This window comes from Meriones unguiculatus (genome assembly GCF_030254825.1).
Source record: "Meriones unguiculatus strain TT.TT164.6M chromosome X unlocalized genomic scaffold, Bangor_MerUng_6.1 ChrX_unordered_Scaffold_31, whole genome shotgun sequence".
NCBI lineage: Eukaryota > Metazoa > Chordata > Mammalia > Rodentia > Muridae > Meriones > Meriones unguiculatus.
In genome coordinates, this window is record NW_026843707.1 from 562,881 (window position 1) to 577,318 (window position 14,438).

The following is a 14,438-nucleotide window of genomic DNA, read 5'->3' on the forward strand; positions in this document are numbered from 1 at the left end:
TCAAGAGCTTAAGTCCATCTAATGAAAATCCCAACAAGGAACATGAGAAGGCCCTTGTCGAGTTCATCATTAGGGATGGCTACAGATGTGCAAAACATACAAGATATTGCTACTACCCTTGGTTGTCCTTTAGAGGTGGAAGGCAAGTCTCTTTTACTGAAGGCACGAAGGGGTAATGAGGTTGCTGAACTACAACTGAAATGAAAACCTCCTCACTGAGGACTACATTTTATGGTACCAAATCTCCATATAAGCTGACAAAAGAGAAAATCAATCTGCAACTCTACTTAGATATAATGTGTATAAATCACAACAAAGATCTGTATGGCATAAAAGCCATAAAGGTGCAATAGTGGGATGCATGTCTTAACAGTAACCTGCAGTTCTCTCATTAGACTTAAGACATGCTCAACTAGAGAGAAAACATGCTTAATAGTGAAAACATAGCCACCTACCCAAACAAGGGAAGGCATAAATTTTGGAGAACCTAGAAAAACCACTTTAATAAATCAATATAATCTTTAATAACACTCTCCCTAGATATTTTTCCTGTGGAGAAAAACAGATGATAGTGATAATTTCATGGTGAAAAGACTAGATCCATAATTGTCCAATTAAAGCAAGCTGTATTTGTAGTGCACCTGGGACTGGCCAGCTGCTTTCTCACCCTAAGTCAGGACTTGAGGGAGCAACTCCTGCCGTCCTCCAGCCTCTTAAAGTCCCTTTTATAACAGGTACAAACTGTTCACAGGTGTGAGAAAGTTGGCTGTTTTATATTGTTAGATAGATGAAAGGGAAGGAACAAGGGTAAAGATATTCATCACGTTGGTGGGGTCATAAGTTTAGCATAAGTTGAAAAAATATGTTTTGCAGTTTAAAGCCAATCAAAGAAACAGGAAGCTATTAACTGCAAATAAAAAACTTAACTTGAAAGGACTTAAAAATGGACAAACAAGAAATTGTTTTTAACTGTCTTAACTGCAGACAGAACCATTAACATACAAGATCCATTCTTCCTGTTTTGCTTTCCCAGTAACAGTATGCAAGACATACTGTTACTGTTTTGATCTCACCATAGTTGTACACAGTGACTGTATTTGTGTGTGTGTGTATGTGTAAGTGCAGTTAAAATTATGTAAATTAAAATATAGTACTGTTTTGAATATTCAGAATTCAAAGATAAGAGCAGTGCAGTTCAGTGTGCTGAAAAGGACTCCCAGAGTGTGATTACTAAGATATGTTTGAGAACACTAAAGCAACATGCTTTAGGTTAATGCATGCTCAGTGAAATACTATCCAATGTAGTTTTCACATAATGTGCTGCGTGACTCCTTATCAAAGGCTATGTGCACTATTGACAGAGTTGTGGTAAGGGCAAGGACTATCTCCAGAGAAGATCAAGCACATGCTACAACTCTGCCAATGAACTACATATTGTCCTGGGAACAGAGGGTTTGACACTGAGCATGAAGAAATGGTAGCAGAGTGGTGGTGACTTAATAAAAGCAAGGCTTATGGACTGCTCCATAAATGATTAGAACAACACCTGACAAACGATACAGCATGTTAAAAATGCGGCCAGAGTGTTTGCAACAGTGTAAGAACAATGCTACCATATTTTAGGCACTGTAAGAACCAGGTTTCACAACGCATGTGACACATAATAAGAACACCAATAAAAGACCCTTCACAGTTGGAAATTGTCTTTTTGTTTGAGATACACCAGCTGCTTAGGGTTCCAGAGATGTGTCCAAGATGCTGAATGCGCACCATGCTCTTCTTCTCATGGGGATAATTCACCTCTCTGGAGCTGAGAAGAAGAATAGAAGTGTCATTGAGTCCTGAGTGCTGCTCACTCTGTCATCACATCTTCCCTCTGCTTGCCAGAACCTGCACACTCCCTTTCTATCCTAATTAAAACACCTCCATGCAGAACATCTCAGAGCATAGGAATGCCATAACTGGGACATACAGAGAGGAGATGTGGCCTGCACATGGAGGGCTAACATGGAGTTTGAGAACCCACAGCACCTTGGCTGGGGAAGTTTCCCAACAATCAGAACCAGGTAGAGAATGCATAGGAGAGATTTCCTTCAGCCTCACTGTTGCACCTCAAAGGATTAGAAGAGGTGAGTGATGCAGGGAAACAAAGGACCAGATGAGGATCCAGCATCTTAAAAGAAAGGTACACTTTGAGGGCCTTGAGGGAGTATTCTTGGGTGACTTACTTATTTAATCATTTTCTTCAGGTTCACTGATCTCCTCCTGTGTTAGGAGAGGCTTACTCTCTGGCACCCAGTGGCTCCTGATAACTTCATACTTCCTCCTGGATCCTGATGTAAAGATTTGTCCCATGAATACTTGGTAAGGTGATGGCATATCTGCATTGTTTATATCAGGGAACTAGAAAGCTTGTCTTGTTCTGGTTTGTACATCTTCTATCTCAGAGAGACAAGATACCCACCAGATGAGAACAAGAGCCAGTTTGTGGCCTCTGCAACTCCCACGTACAGTTGCACATCTTCCTTCACTAGAACATTTGGGCTCACCTGCCCTAATTTGTTCAGTGGGTATACATGTCAACTACTGAGTAGATTAGGAAATATCCCCAAGTTGCCTGGCAGGGTGGAATAGCTTGACCAATTTTCAAGTGCCCTGTGGACTTATTTCACTATGCAAAGGGACTTATGAACTATAATTGTTCAACCCTAGTGCATAGATTTAGTATCTGGGGCTCACTGTTGGGAAGACGTGCCCAATGCCATATGATCTTGGACAGAGGACAAATCATATGGACAGCATGGATTCCTGTTCTAACACATCAGATATTGGTAAGGGAACTGGCCACCTCAGCACCCCCAGGGCTAGTGCAGGGCCCATGACACACCCCAGACTACACCATAGAACAGAAACAGGGAAGCCAGAAGTTAGTGCTATTTCCCCATGCTTTCTTCTCACCTGATGACTTCTTACTGTGTTTCTCACAGGCAGATGGTTTGCCATTGGGGAACAAGTTCTTCTGAGGTTGACCTGAGCCACGAATTGTACCCGGTAGTCCTTTGTGATTGTCTTCTTCTGCTGTCCATTTCTGCACCTTTAAATTTGTGGAGAGTACATGTGATCAGTATTAGTGGCATTTCTGTAGTGCTTTAATGGGTACAAACTATTTCTCCTTGAAGTGAATTTCATTTACATACACTCTCAGATTCTGCCTGACATCATTACATCATCATTACTTAAATGATGAGGAAATTAGAAGCTTAAAAGGAAAGGGAATGTCCTAAATGAATCAGGTTTATAGCACTATTAATGTTTGTCTTTCTCATCTACTCAAATTACCTTCCTCTAAGCAAAAAGTGTATGCATATAAATGGGGATGTGGAATAAATATGATGAGGGAAAGAGGCAGTTAATGATTCCAGTGTCTGTGAAAGCCAGACATTCTGTGAAATCTAAAGCTTCACTGATAAGCTCATATCACTGAATAGCTAATTGAAGAGCAAATGTAACAGTTAATGGAGGAGAAGAAAGACTACTAGAGCAGGATATTGTGAGGAAGTAAACAGAAGGAAAGAAGAAAGAATAAGACACCAACGTTGATGGTGACACGTGGTCTGAGCCTGTCCAGTATACTGCAAGTGTGTGGCGTTTGAATAGGAATGGCTTCCATAGGCTTGTATTTGTTTGACTTCCCAGTTTGTGAACCGTTTCAGAATAACTAGGAGCTGTAGCCTCCTTGGTGACAGTGTGTCCATAGGGGTGGGCTCAGAGGTTTTCAAAGTCGATACCAGGCCCAGTCTAGCTCTCTCTTGCTCTCTGCTATAAGATGTGTGTTTTCAGCCACTGCTCAAGCATCACAACTGCCTGCCTACCAACATGCTTTCCACCATGATGATCATCCAGTAATCCAGTAGCCAGGGTCATGGTGTTTTCACCGCAATAGAATGGTAACCAAAAAATGTCAAACTTGGAAAGGTGGCACCTGTACCAAGTCTGCTTCCTGCTTCCATCAAAGGCTGTCATTGTTCACTCTGCTGAGCTACCTTTCATCCAACTTCCTCATTCATGGAGTAGAGAATCCACATAGAGCTAGCTGGAAGAAAGCACCTAAATTCTCTTTATTTCTTCTGTTGCTTGTTTGTATTGTGTTCCTGAGAAATCATATCCCTGTTGGCTTTAAAAAGCTCTCGGTGTCAAGATACCAGAGAGACCCGAGTGTGTAGGTAGGCCCCAACACACCAGACAGTGACACTCTTTAAATCCTGTGTTAATAAAACAATTGAATATTTTCTGCTAGCATCCCTTTTTTGCATTTTAAACCACAACTATCTCTTCCCTCACCACCAACTCCTGGATCCCTTAACCCTCGATACCACAGCGGTATCTGCAACTGTGGAAACTCCCAGTTCACAAGAAATCTGGTGAATCTAAAGGTTCCTCTGGGTCAAGAGTGTGGATCTGGCAGTTTCCAGGGGCACATAATATCTGTGAAAGAGATCACAGAGGGAGGGTTCCACAGTCATAGCCACATATTTTCCCAGACAGGTGAGTGTCCTATTCATAGAGCAGAGGCCAGCCAATGCTTTCTGCATGGAGAGTAGGTGTCAGGCTGGGAGTGTCATCAGGCTCTGTAGAAAAACACTTGAGCAGGACGTTGCCTGAATTTCAGACACCAGAGAAGACATGACTGCATTTCAGTGCTTTGGCCTATGAACTACATATCCAGAGAAAGTGACACTCTCATCCACAGTTTAGCATGCTTGTGTACAATAATAAATAATAATTTTTATGAATCTGATAATAAGAATATGCTGCTTCCTTTTTCAATAAATTAGTAGAAACATTGTCAAAGCCATCTCCTTCAGTAGCGGGGGTAGTGGGTGTTAGTATGTGTGAGCTGATTTTAAATATTAGGAAGAAGTATGATGTGCAGCACTCTCCAAGGCACTGGAGGACATAAAGGCGGCAAGGTAAGCATTCTACCACTGCGCAGTGACCTAGGGCCTGCAAGTATTTGGCCCTATTATAACTTAACGTATAATAGCTCTCAGAGTCATGGATGATATTCCTGTGCAGCAGATGCTAGGTCAGGCATGTTGGTGAAGAGAGCAGAAAGGTACAAGAAATTATCTCAGTGATAGAACACTTACTGACCATGAGTGAACCTCTTTATTCCATTCTCTGTACTGAATAAAGTGAATTAAAGGAAAAAAAAATAATGGAGGAAGTGATAAGGAGAGAGAACAAGAAATGAAGACATACAGAGAAAGGGGAAGAAATCAAAGCAATGCAGAGAGTTAGGAGGTAGGGACTAGGGCATTTTATATCTTCCTCACTACCATGGACTGAATGGAGGGGGCATCAGGTGCCATCTTGTAGAAGTGGTGGTTACTCACCTTCAGGCATTTTCCCTCTGCCATGCCTTTAGAATGTTCATCTACAGAAGAGTGACAAGTTAGAATGATTTATTTGTTAGTCTGTATTTCCAAATTCCAGTCTACTACAATATTAGTTAATGCTGCAGTGGAAGGTTCTAGTCCACCAATGGAGGAGGAGCTGGTAGAGCATGGCTTTCTCTTTATCAATCACTTAGGCACTATGTGCAGTGACAGTTCAGAAGGCTCCTTTAGACTGTGTATGAAGTGTGGCCTAAGCCTCCTCACTGACACATCCCATTTTAGGATGTTTATTTTCTCCAAAGCGCTGAATAGATTTCATGGAAATTTAAACTATCTGCTCTTACAGATGTGGCAGAATGAAAACCTCATTGTGCACATGAAATAGGTGATTCTTCCATGTGTGATGAAGGACAATATTTTAGCACACTGCTACCAGGGCCTATCAGTGTAACAATTCTCCTTTAGTTTTAAAAGATGTGCATAATATACAGGCCAGGACTTTGTGCTTATGTTTAGAGGTTGTGGGAGCATGTGCACTCTGGCCGACTTTCCTGGGGAAAATCACAGGCCTGCTCATCAGAGTTTGTACATTCTGACTCTCTTGGAGGTTTCTGGTGATAGGAGCAGAAAAAGCAAACCGATGTTGTCTTCTGTCTCCTCAAATGTGCAGGGATCTGGACCTTTGTACCAGATCTCTGACCTTTGCATCCTATATCTTGTCAGTTCTCTGACTAGTAGAGATGCTACCCCACAACTTTGTGTGTGTTTGTTTTAAGGGAAACATCTGTGTTTAGGATAAAATATAAGAAAATATACTTTTCCACTGTACATGTACATATTTTTATCATTTTCTCATCCATACTTATCTATGTTCCTTATTTGACTTTATAGAATTTTAGATGACAGGCTGTTTCTCATAATCTTGCAAAGTAACTCTTTTCCCCTAAGATTTGACCTGAGGAAGGAGGTGGCCTTCCCATGCACCTTGACTAAATTGATTATCCTTAACTGCCCTCCCCGCTAGTCACCTTTAATCTCATGGTGATGGTGACCTTCATCAGACTCCTTGATGGGGGATTCCATGGTTTATTCCTTGTAGTCCCAGGAAACAGAGATTGAATGTGGCTCCTAGAAGGAAGCAAAATGGTCATTCTTTGAATACCACTGCTTGAGAGGAAGGAAGCAGCAGGGGTTGCTGGGATAAGTTACAGAGAACAAGGTGCACTAGAACAAAGGCCTGCATGAAAAAGAGTACAGGGTGAGAGTCTGAGCTCCATGTTGGCTCATCTCTGCCCTCAGTCTCTCTCAGGATGGAAAAGAACACAGCATTCTCAGTGATTATTGACATTTCTTCCTAAAGAAATGAAACATGAGGTTAAAGGTGGTTGCACTAAGCTGAGATAAAAGCATATCATGAAATGACCTAGGAAAACATCAGAGTTCCTCTGAACGTAGAACTTGCTGTTGCCTAAGCCTGTTGGTTTAGTGTCGATTCTTTTGGTATGCTTGTAGGAGCTCTTCTGCTCTTTGCTCTGTTTTGTGTAGTCCTTCTTTGAAATGTGCATGGAACTATCCTAGATTTTTATATATCTGTCAGCCACTTCTGTGTACATATTCCCTACTGCAAAGAACACTTCTAAATCTCCACTTGATGAACTCTGTGGTCTATCCTCTGCACATAGAGATAACCCTTTTGCGAAGCTGTGGGGACGTCATAAGGCATAAACCACATAGTCTTGTTTCTTCCCCTGTCAGAGAACAGGTATTCAATGCTGGCAAACACTTTTCTCACCTTCAACAAGGGTTAGAGAGTCTCCAAGCAAGTGTGCTATCCTATCACATATCTGCTGTCCAGGAATGCAACAGCAGGAATACAAAGAGAAAGAAGATCTTGAGGCTCTGGGTTTCCTAGTGATACCTAGTGCCACTGTTATCACCTTCTGAGAAAGCTCTTTACAGGCCTCTGTCTACTCCTCTGCCACAGTCCAGTCACTTCATCTTGCATGCTATCTGGTTTGTTGGTTAATTTAAGAATCTTAGTGTATGTGTGTATGAGAGAGAGAGAGAGAGAGAGAGAGAGAGAGAGAGAGAGAGAGAGACAAAGAGACAGACAGAGAGAGAAAAAGACAGTCAGAGCCAGAGACAGGGAGAGAGAGAGAGATATGTGTTTGTGCAGGTACTGGTCAAGGCAAGAACAGAGCTATGGATTAACTGTGACTGAAGTTATAGGTGAGCCATCTGGTGTGGGTGCTGGAAACCTAACTCAGGTCTTCTCAAATGACAACATGCACTCTTAGCCACTATGCCATGTCTCTAGCTCCAGAATGCTCTTTGATCATGAATTGACCGTCTTTGTGGTCTAGAAACCCAGTGATGTTAAACCAACACAGACTGGTTGTCTCTCTCTACCAATGGGCCTGTGAAGGAAGATAGCACTGAGGGACTGTGACACTCACAATCACCTGGAAATAGCTGATGTACTCTTCTCCACTCTGGGCTCATATAAAATGAGGAATGTAAATACGAACAAGGAACCCAGGTATCTGAGAATAGTCATGGTTAGGAAAGAAAGATTTCTGTGGCATGAGTAAGTGGTCTCCAGTCTCTGAGATTAGAACAACTAATGCTGTTACTAGTGCCCTGGAGTGTGACTTTAACTAAGAGAAAATATGTAAATAAATAATTGGTGGATAAATCATACATAGAAGAACAGACATTCCATGTTCTCATATTGACTCACAGCAGCCTTAGTGGCTGAAGATGTGAGGACAACTGACACATGTTCAAGTTTGGTTATAGAGGAAGAACATGTGCTTGGGTTCCTTGGCTAAACAGTACGACAATAGTTTCCAAGAAAATAATTTTCTGCCAAAGTAGAACAAGAGGCATGCCTGGTTGTGGAGACATGCAATGTCCTGTACTTTAGAGGCTCAGCAGGGTGACCACCTATTCAAGACATGCTTGGGCTATAGAGTGAGCTCACGTTGGGCCTGACTGAGACCCTGAAGAAAATGCTAAGGAAAAAAAGAGTCTGTATGGTAAACATTTACCTCTCTTGGAAATGTTTGTGTAGCATTTGAGTGGCCTTGGTTCTATTCCTCATATTGGAAACTAATTAAGTACCTATAAATATAGGATTAGCAGGCTCCAAATATATATGTTTAACAACAGAGAAATTTTCATGTTCTTGACTTGGTGAGAATATATATCTCTATAAATTATATATAAACATAGATTATATAATATCCTATTGATAACTAAAATGATGTAAATCAGGAAATAAATCCATGTTGGGAAACCAGGCATGGTGGTTCATATCTATAATCCTATCACTCAGGAAGCTGAAGGTAGACAAAATAAGCTGATGATGGTAAGTGCAGGCTAGATTTGGCTCCAAAATAAAATATTATCTCAATATATCAAAAAAACTAACAAGCAAATTTACAAAGCAATTCTTATGGGGAATGAAGGGTAGTCAGTGTACACTATTTTTTTTTTTCAGTTAGGTAAACTTTATTTTGTTCCGAATAAGGAACTCACACATGCAGAATACGTGTACATGTACACATGCTAAACAAGTGCATATATACTATTTTAGACCAAAATTTATGTCTAAAAACCAAATCAAACACACAAACCAAACTTACAACCCCCTAATTTGAAGATCACACATTTTTTATGCAGAAGTGTTTTTTATTTCATGAATCACACATGATCTTTAATATTTATTCTTAATTTTCTATTAGCACAGAGATAGATTAATAGGATTTATAGTGTTGTATTCATACAGATTGATATTTAAAATTGCTATTGTCTCACTCTACCTACTCTTCGATGCCCCATTTTTCCACTTTTTGGTGAGTCTCCTTCACCCCAATGACCCCACTGTACTTACATTATTTTTTACTTGTATAATGCTAAATGTAGATTGCACATATGCAAGAAAGCAAGAAATATATTTCCTAAACACTATCCCCTCCATTACATTACCTACTTTCCTCCTCAGGCTTATTCTTGTATTGATGCATTTTTAAGGGAATGGCCAGAACAGACAAATATCATTAGGAAAGGGAAATAAATAGTGGGGCTGGAGATGTTTCTCAGAGGTTAAGAGCAGTGACTATTCTTCCAATGGTCCCGAGATCAACATCCAGCAAACATATGGTGGTTCATACATATCTAGAATTAAATCTGTTGCCTACTTCTGGCACGTAGGCATACATGCAAGCAGAATATTGTATAAGTAATAAATAAAGCTTAAAAAGGAAGGGAAATAGAATATTTATGAATGAATGATGGGAATCTCGAATATGAGGATCAAGTATATATGCATATATACATAAAGTATATATAAATGTGTGTGTGTATATATGTATATGTGTGTGTGTGTGTGTGATCTAAATAAATCTCTAAATATTGTATTTGGGTTATACCTAATTGCATTCTTGGCCAAAAGGATCACAGAAGATCCCCAATCAACCCAGGCTGTTTCCAAGACTATAGGTTGTCCCTGCAAACTGATTACAAGGCCCTGAGCTGAAGACAACTCCTATACCTCACATTAAATATGAAGATATCAAGCTGGTGCCTACTTAGAGCCTTCATCCATTTGCTCCAGAGTCTTTGGTATAGGGAGGTACTCTGCACACTATCAACAGAGGGATGTAAATACCCAGGCAGCCACAAACACTTTATCCACAATGGTATACTGCCTGCGAGATATGCTAGTTCAAAGGTGGCATAAGGCTTGTGTCACCATTAGTCTTAATTATGGTCCACTCTCAGAGAAGCAAACCATATCTGACACTAATTGGGTGACCAAGTACTTGAGACTACATGGCCCAGGGACCTGGGGCAAAACCAAATAATAGTGTTCTAAAAAAAAAAAAAAAAAAAACAAGAAAAAATGGTGATAAAATGATGCTCTATGATACTCTGCTATAATCATATCAGTATCTTTTTAAACAACTCTCAGAGATGCTTCCTCCTACAGCAAATGGGAGCAAATATAGAGGCCCACAGTCAGACATTATGCAAAGAGTTGAGAAACCTTGGGACACTCAGCACTAAAAGGATTGTCTCCATGAAATCTCTTTCCTCAGACCTCAGGAAACCCCAATGCAAGAGGAAGCAGAAAGAGTATAAGAAGTTCTTTTGGATGAGAGACTTTTGGTGACAGCTTCTTTCCTTAGGAGATATAGGACAATTTAATTAATAGATGTTAATAGATATTGGTGACTACAGACAAGAAAACAAAGAATAAAGACACCATCACATCAAAAAAGTAAAACAAAACAAACACACAAATACAGTCGCCACCAGCTCCACAATAAGAGGAACTAAAAATCATTGGTCACCAATATCTGTTAGCGTCTTTTTTTATTTTAATTTTTTTTCACAATTTACTCATTTTATATCCCAATTGAACCCCCCTCGCTCAACTCCCAGTCCCATCCTCCCTTCTTCTTCTCCCCTATTCCCTTTCCCTTATCCACCATTGCCTTTTGCCTATAACTCTTTAATCTCATCAGGACTGCCAGCATCCTCTTCCTCTGTGGCCTGGTAAGGCTTCATCACCAGGAGCAAGTGATCAATGAGCAGGCAACGCAGTTCATGACAGAAGCAGTCCCTGCTCCCCTTACTTGGGGATGTACATGGAAACTAACCTGCCAGTTGGCTACATCTAAGCAGGGGGTCTAGGTCCTCTCCATCCATGGTCCCTGCTTGGTGCATCTGTCTCTGCAGGACCCCTAGGCTCAGATTTTTTAGTAATTTGGGGCTCCTTGTGGGGCTACTGTTCCTTCCATGTCTTCTATCCCAAACCCCCTTCTTACATAAGACTCCCTGTGCTCTGCCTAAAGTTTGCTGTTAGCCTCAGCATCTACTTAGATCCCCTATTGGGTGGAGCCTTTCAGAGGACCATCTATAGTAGGTTGTCATACTGTTTTCTCTCTTCCACTGCTTCTGGTGTCTATCCTGTTTGCCACTCTTAATGAGATTTAAGCATTCTCCCTAGGGTCCTCCTTAGGGTGTAGCTTCTTTAGGTCTGTAGATTTTAGTATGGCTATCCTATATTATATGGCTAATATCCACTTATAAGTGAGTGTATACCATGCCTGTCTTTCTGTTTCTGGGTTACCTCCCTCAGGGTGATCTTTTCTAGTTCCATCCATTTGCCATAGAGGAGCATCTTTAATAGTGTCAGAGGCTGGCTCTCTACCTCAGGATAAGCCTGCTTGGGCTAATTATTGGTTGGATGTCCCCCCAATCTTTGTTCCCTCTTTGTCCCTGCACTTCTTGTGGGCATGGTAACTTTTGGATCAAAGGTTTTGTAGGTGGGTTGTTGTGCTCCTCCTTCTACTAGTCCTGCCTGACTAGGGGGTGGTCAGTTCAGCCTTCATGTCCTGCCCCCTGTTACGAGTCCCAGCTAGAGTCACACCCATATCCTCCCCGGAGTCTACCATGTTGCAGGCCTCCCACTTGAAAAGAGATGTCTCCTTCTCAGTGTCCCCTCTTATTCACTGCCCTCTGACTTCCCACATCTGTTCCTCACCCATGATTTGCTCCCCATTCCATCTCCTGCCCAGTTCCCTCTCTTCATACACTTCTGCTGTCTATTCTCTTTTGCCTTCTGAGAGACATTCTGACACTTTCCCTTGGGCCATCCTTGTTACTTAGCTTCTTTGGGTCTGTGGATTGCAAAAAAGCTATACTCTACTATAGGTCTAACATCTGCTTGTAAGTAAGTACATATCATGTGTGTCTTTCTGGGTCTGGGTTACCTCACTCAGGATGATCTTTTCTACTTCCATCCATTTGCCTGCACATTTCATGTTTTTTGTTTGTTTGTTTGTTTTTGTTTGTTTGTTTTTAACAGCTGGGTGGAATTCCATGTTGTAACTGTATCACAATTTCTGTATTCATTCATTGGTTGAGGTACATCTAGGTTACTTCAAGTTTCTGACTATTACAAATAAATGTAGTTGCTATAAACATAGTTGAGCAAGTGTCCTTGTTGTAGGGTAGAGCATTTTTTTTTTTTTAGGGTAGAGCATCTTTTGGGTATATGGCCAGGAGTAGTATAGCTACCTCTTGAGGTAAATCTGTTTCCAATTATCAGAGACAGCACCACATTGATTTCCAGAGAGATTGTATACGTTTTCACTGCCTCCAGCAATGGAGAAGTGTTCCCCTTTCTCCACATCCTCTCCAGCATGTGCTGTCATTTGAGTTTTTTATCTTACCCATTCTGACTAGTATAAGATTGAATTTTGGAGTTGTTATGGTTTGCATTTCTCTGATGGCTAAGATCATTGAGCATTTCTTTAAGTGCTTCCCAGGCATTCAAGATTGTCCTGTTGTGAATTCTCAGTTTAGCTCTGTAACCCATTTTTAAATTGGCTTATTTTATTTTTCTAGTGCTTAATTCTTAAGTTCTTTGTATATTTTAGATATTAGTCCTTTGCCTGATGTAGGCTTGGTGAAGATCTTTTCCCAATCTGTAGGCTGTCATTTTGTTCTATAGACAGTGCCTTTTGCCTTACAGTAGCTTCTCAGTTTCATGAGATCCCATTCATTAATTGTTGACCTCAGAGCCTGTGCTGTGGGTGTTCTGTTCAGAAAGTTGTCTTCTATGCCAATGCGTTCCAGACCTTACTCACCTTTGTCTTCTAATAGGTTCAGAATTCTGGTTCTATGTCAAGGTCGTTGATCTACTTGGACTTGAGTTTTGTTCAGGCTGCTAAATACAGGTCTATTGCTTGTTTTCTACATGCAGACATCCAAAAAGACCAACACCATTTGTTAAGATGCTTTCTCTCTTCCATTGTATGGTTTTAGATTCTTTGTGGAAAATCAGGTGCCCATGGGAGTCTGGGTTTTTTCCAGGTCTTTAGTTTGGTGTCATTGATCAACCTGTCTGTTTCTATGCCAATGCCATGCTATTTTTATTAGTTACTCTGAGGTACAGCTCAAAATATGGGATGTTAATATCAGCAGAAATTCTTTCATTGTACAGAATTATTTTGGCTCTCTAAGGTCTTTCATTTTTGCATATGAAGTTAAAGGTTGCTCTTTCCTGGTCTGCAAAGAATTTTGTTGAAATTTTGATGGGAACTGCATTGAATGTGTAGATGACATTTAGCAGGATGGCCAATTTTTCATTTAATTATTTTTTTATTAATTACACTTTATTCACTTTGTATCCCCCCATAAGCCCCGTTCCCCTTCCCTCCCGGTCACACCCTCCCTCCCCATTCTTCACTCACGCCCCTCCCCAAGTCCAATGATAGGGGAGGTCCTCCTCTCCTTCCTTCTGATCTTAGTCTATCAGATCACATCAGGAGTGGCTGCATTGTCATCTTCTGTGGCCTCGTAAGGCTGCTCTCCCCTCAGGCGGAGGTGATCAAAGAGCAGGCCAATCAGATTATGTCAGAGGCATGTCTTCCCATTACTATGTAACCCACTTAGACACCAAACTGCTGTGCACTACATCTGTGCAGGGGTTCTAGGGCATCTCCAGGCCTGGTATTTGGTTGGAGTATGAGTCTCTGGGAAGACCCCTGTGTTCAAATTTTCTGGTTCTGTTGCGCTCCTTGTGGAGTTCCTGTCCTCTCCAGATCTTAATATTTCCCACTTTTTACTAAGATTCCCTGCCTGTTGCCCAACAGTTGGCCATATGTCTCAGCATCTTCTTTAATAGACTGCAGGGCAGAGCATTTCAGAGGCCCTCTATGGCAGGTTTCTAGGTTGTTTCCTGTTTTCTTCTTCTGATGTTCATCCTCTTTGCCTTTCGGGATAGGGATTGAGTGTTTTAGTCAGGGTCCTCTCTCTTGATTAGTTTCTTTAGATGTACATATTTCAGTAGGTTTATCCTATATTATATGTCTATATGAGTGAGTATATACTGTGTGTGTCTTTCTGCTTCTGGGACAGCTCACTCAGGATGATCCTTTTCCAGGTCCCACCATTTACCTGCAAATTTCATGATTTCCTTATTTTTCATTGCAGAGTAATACTCCACTGTGTCAATGTACCACA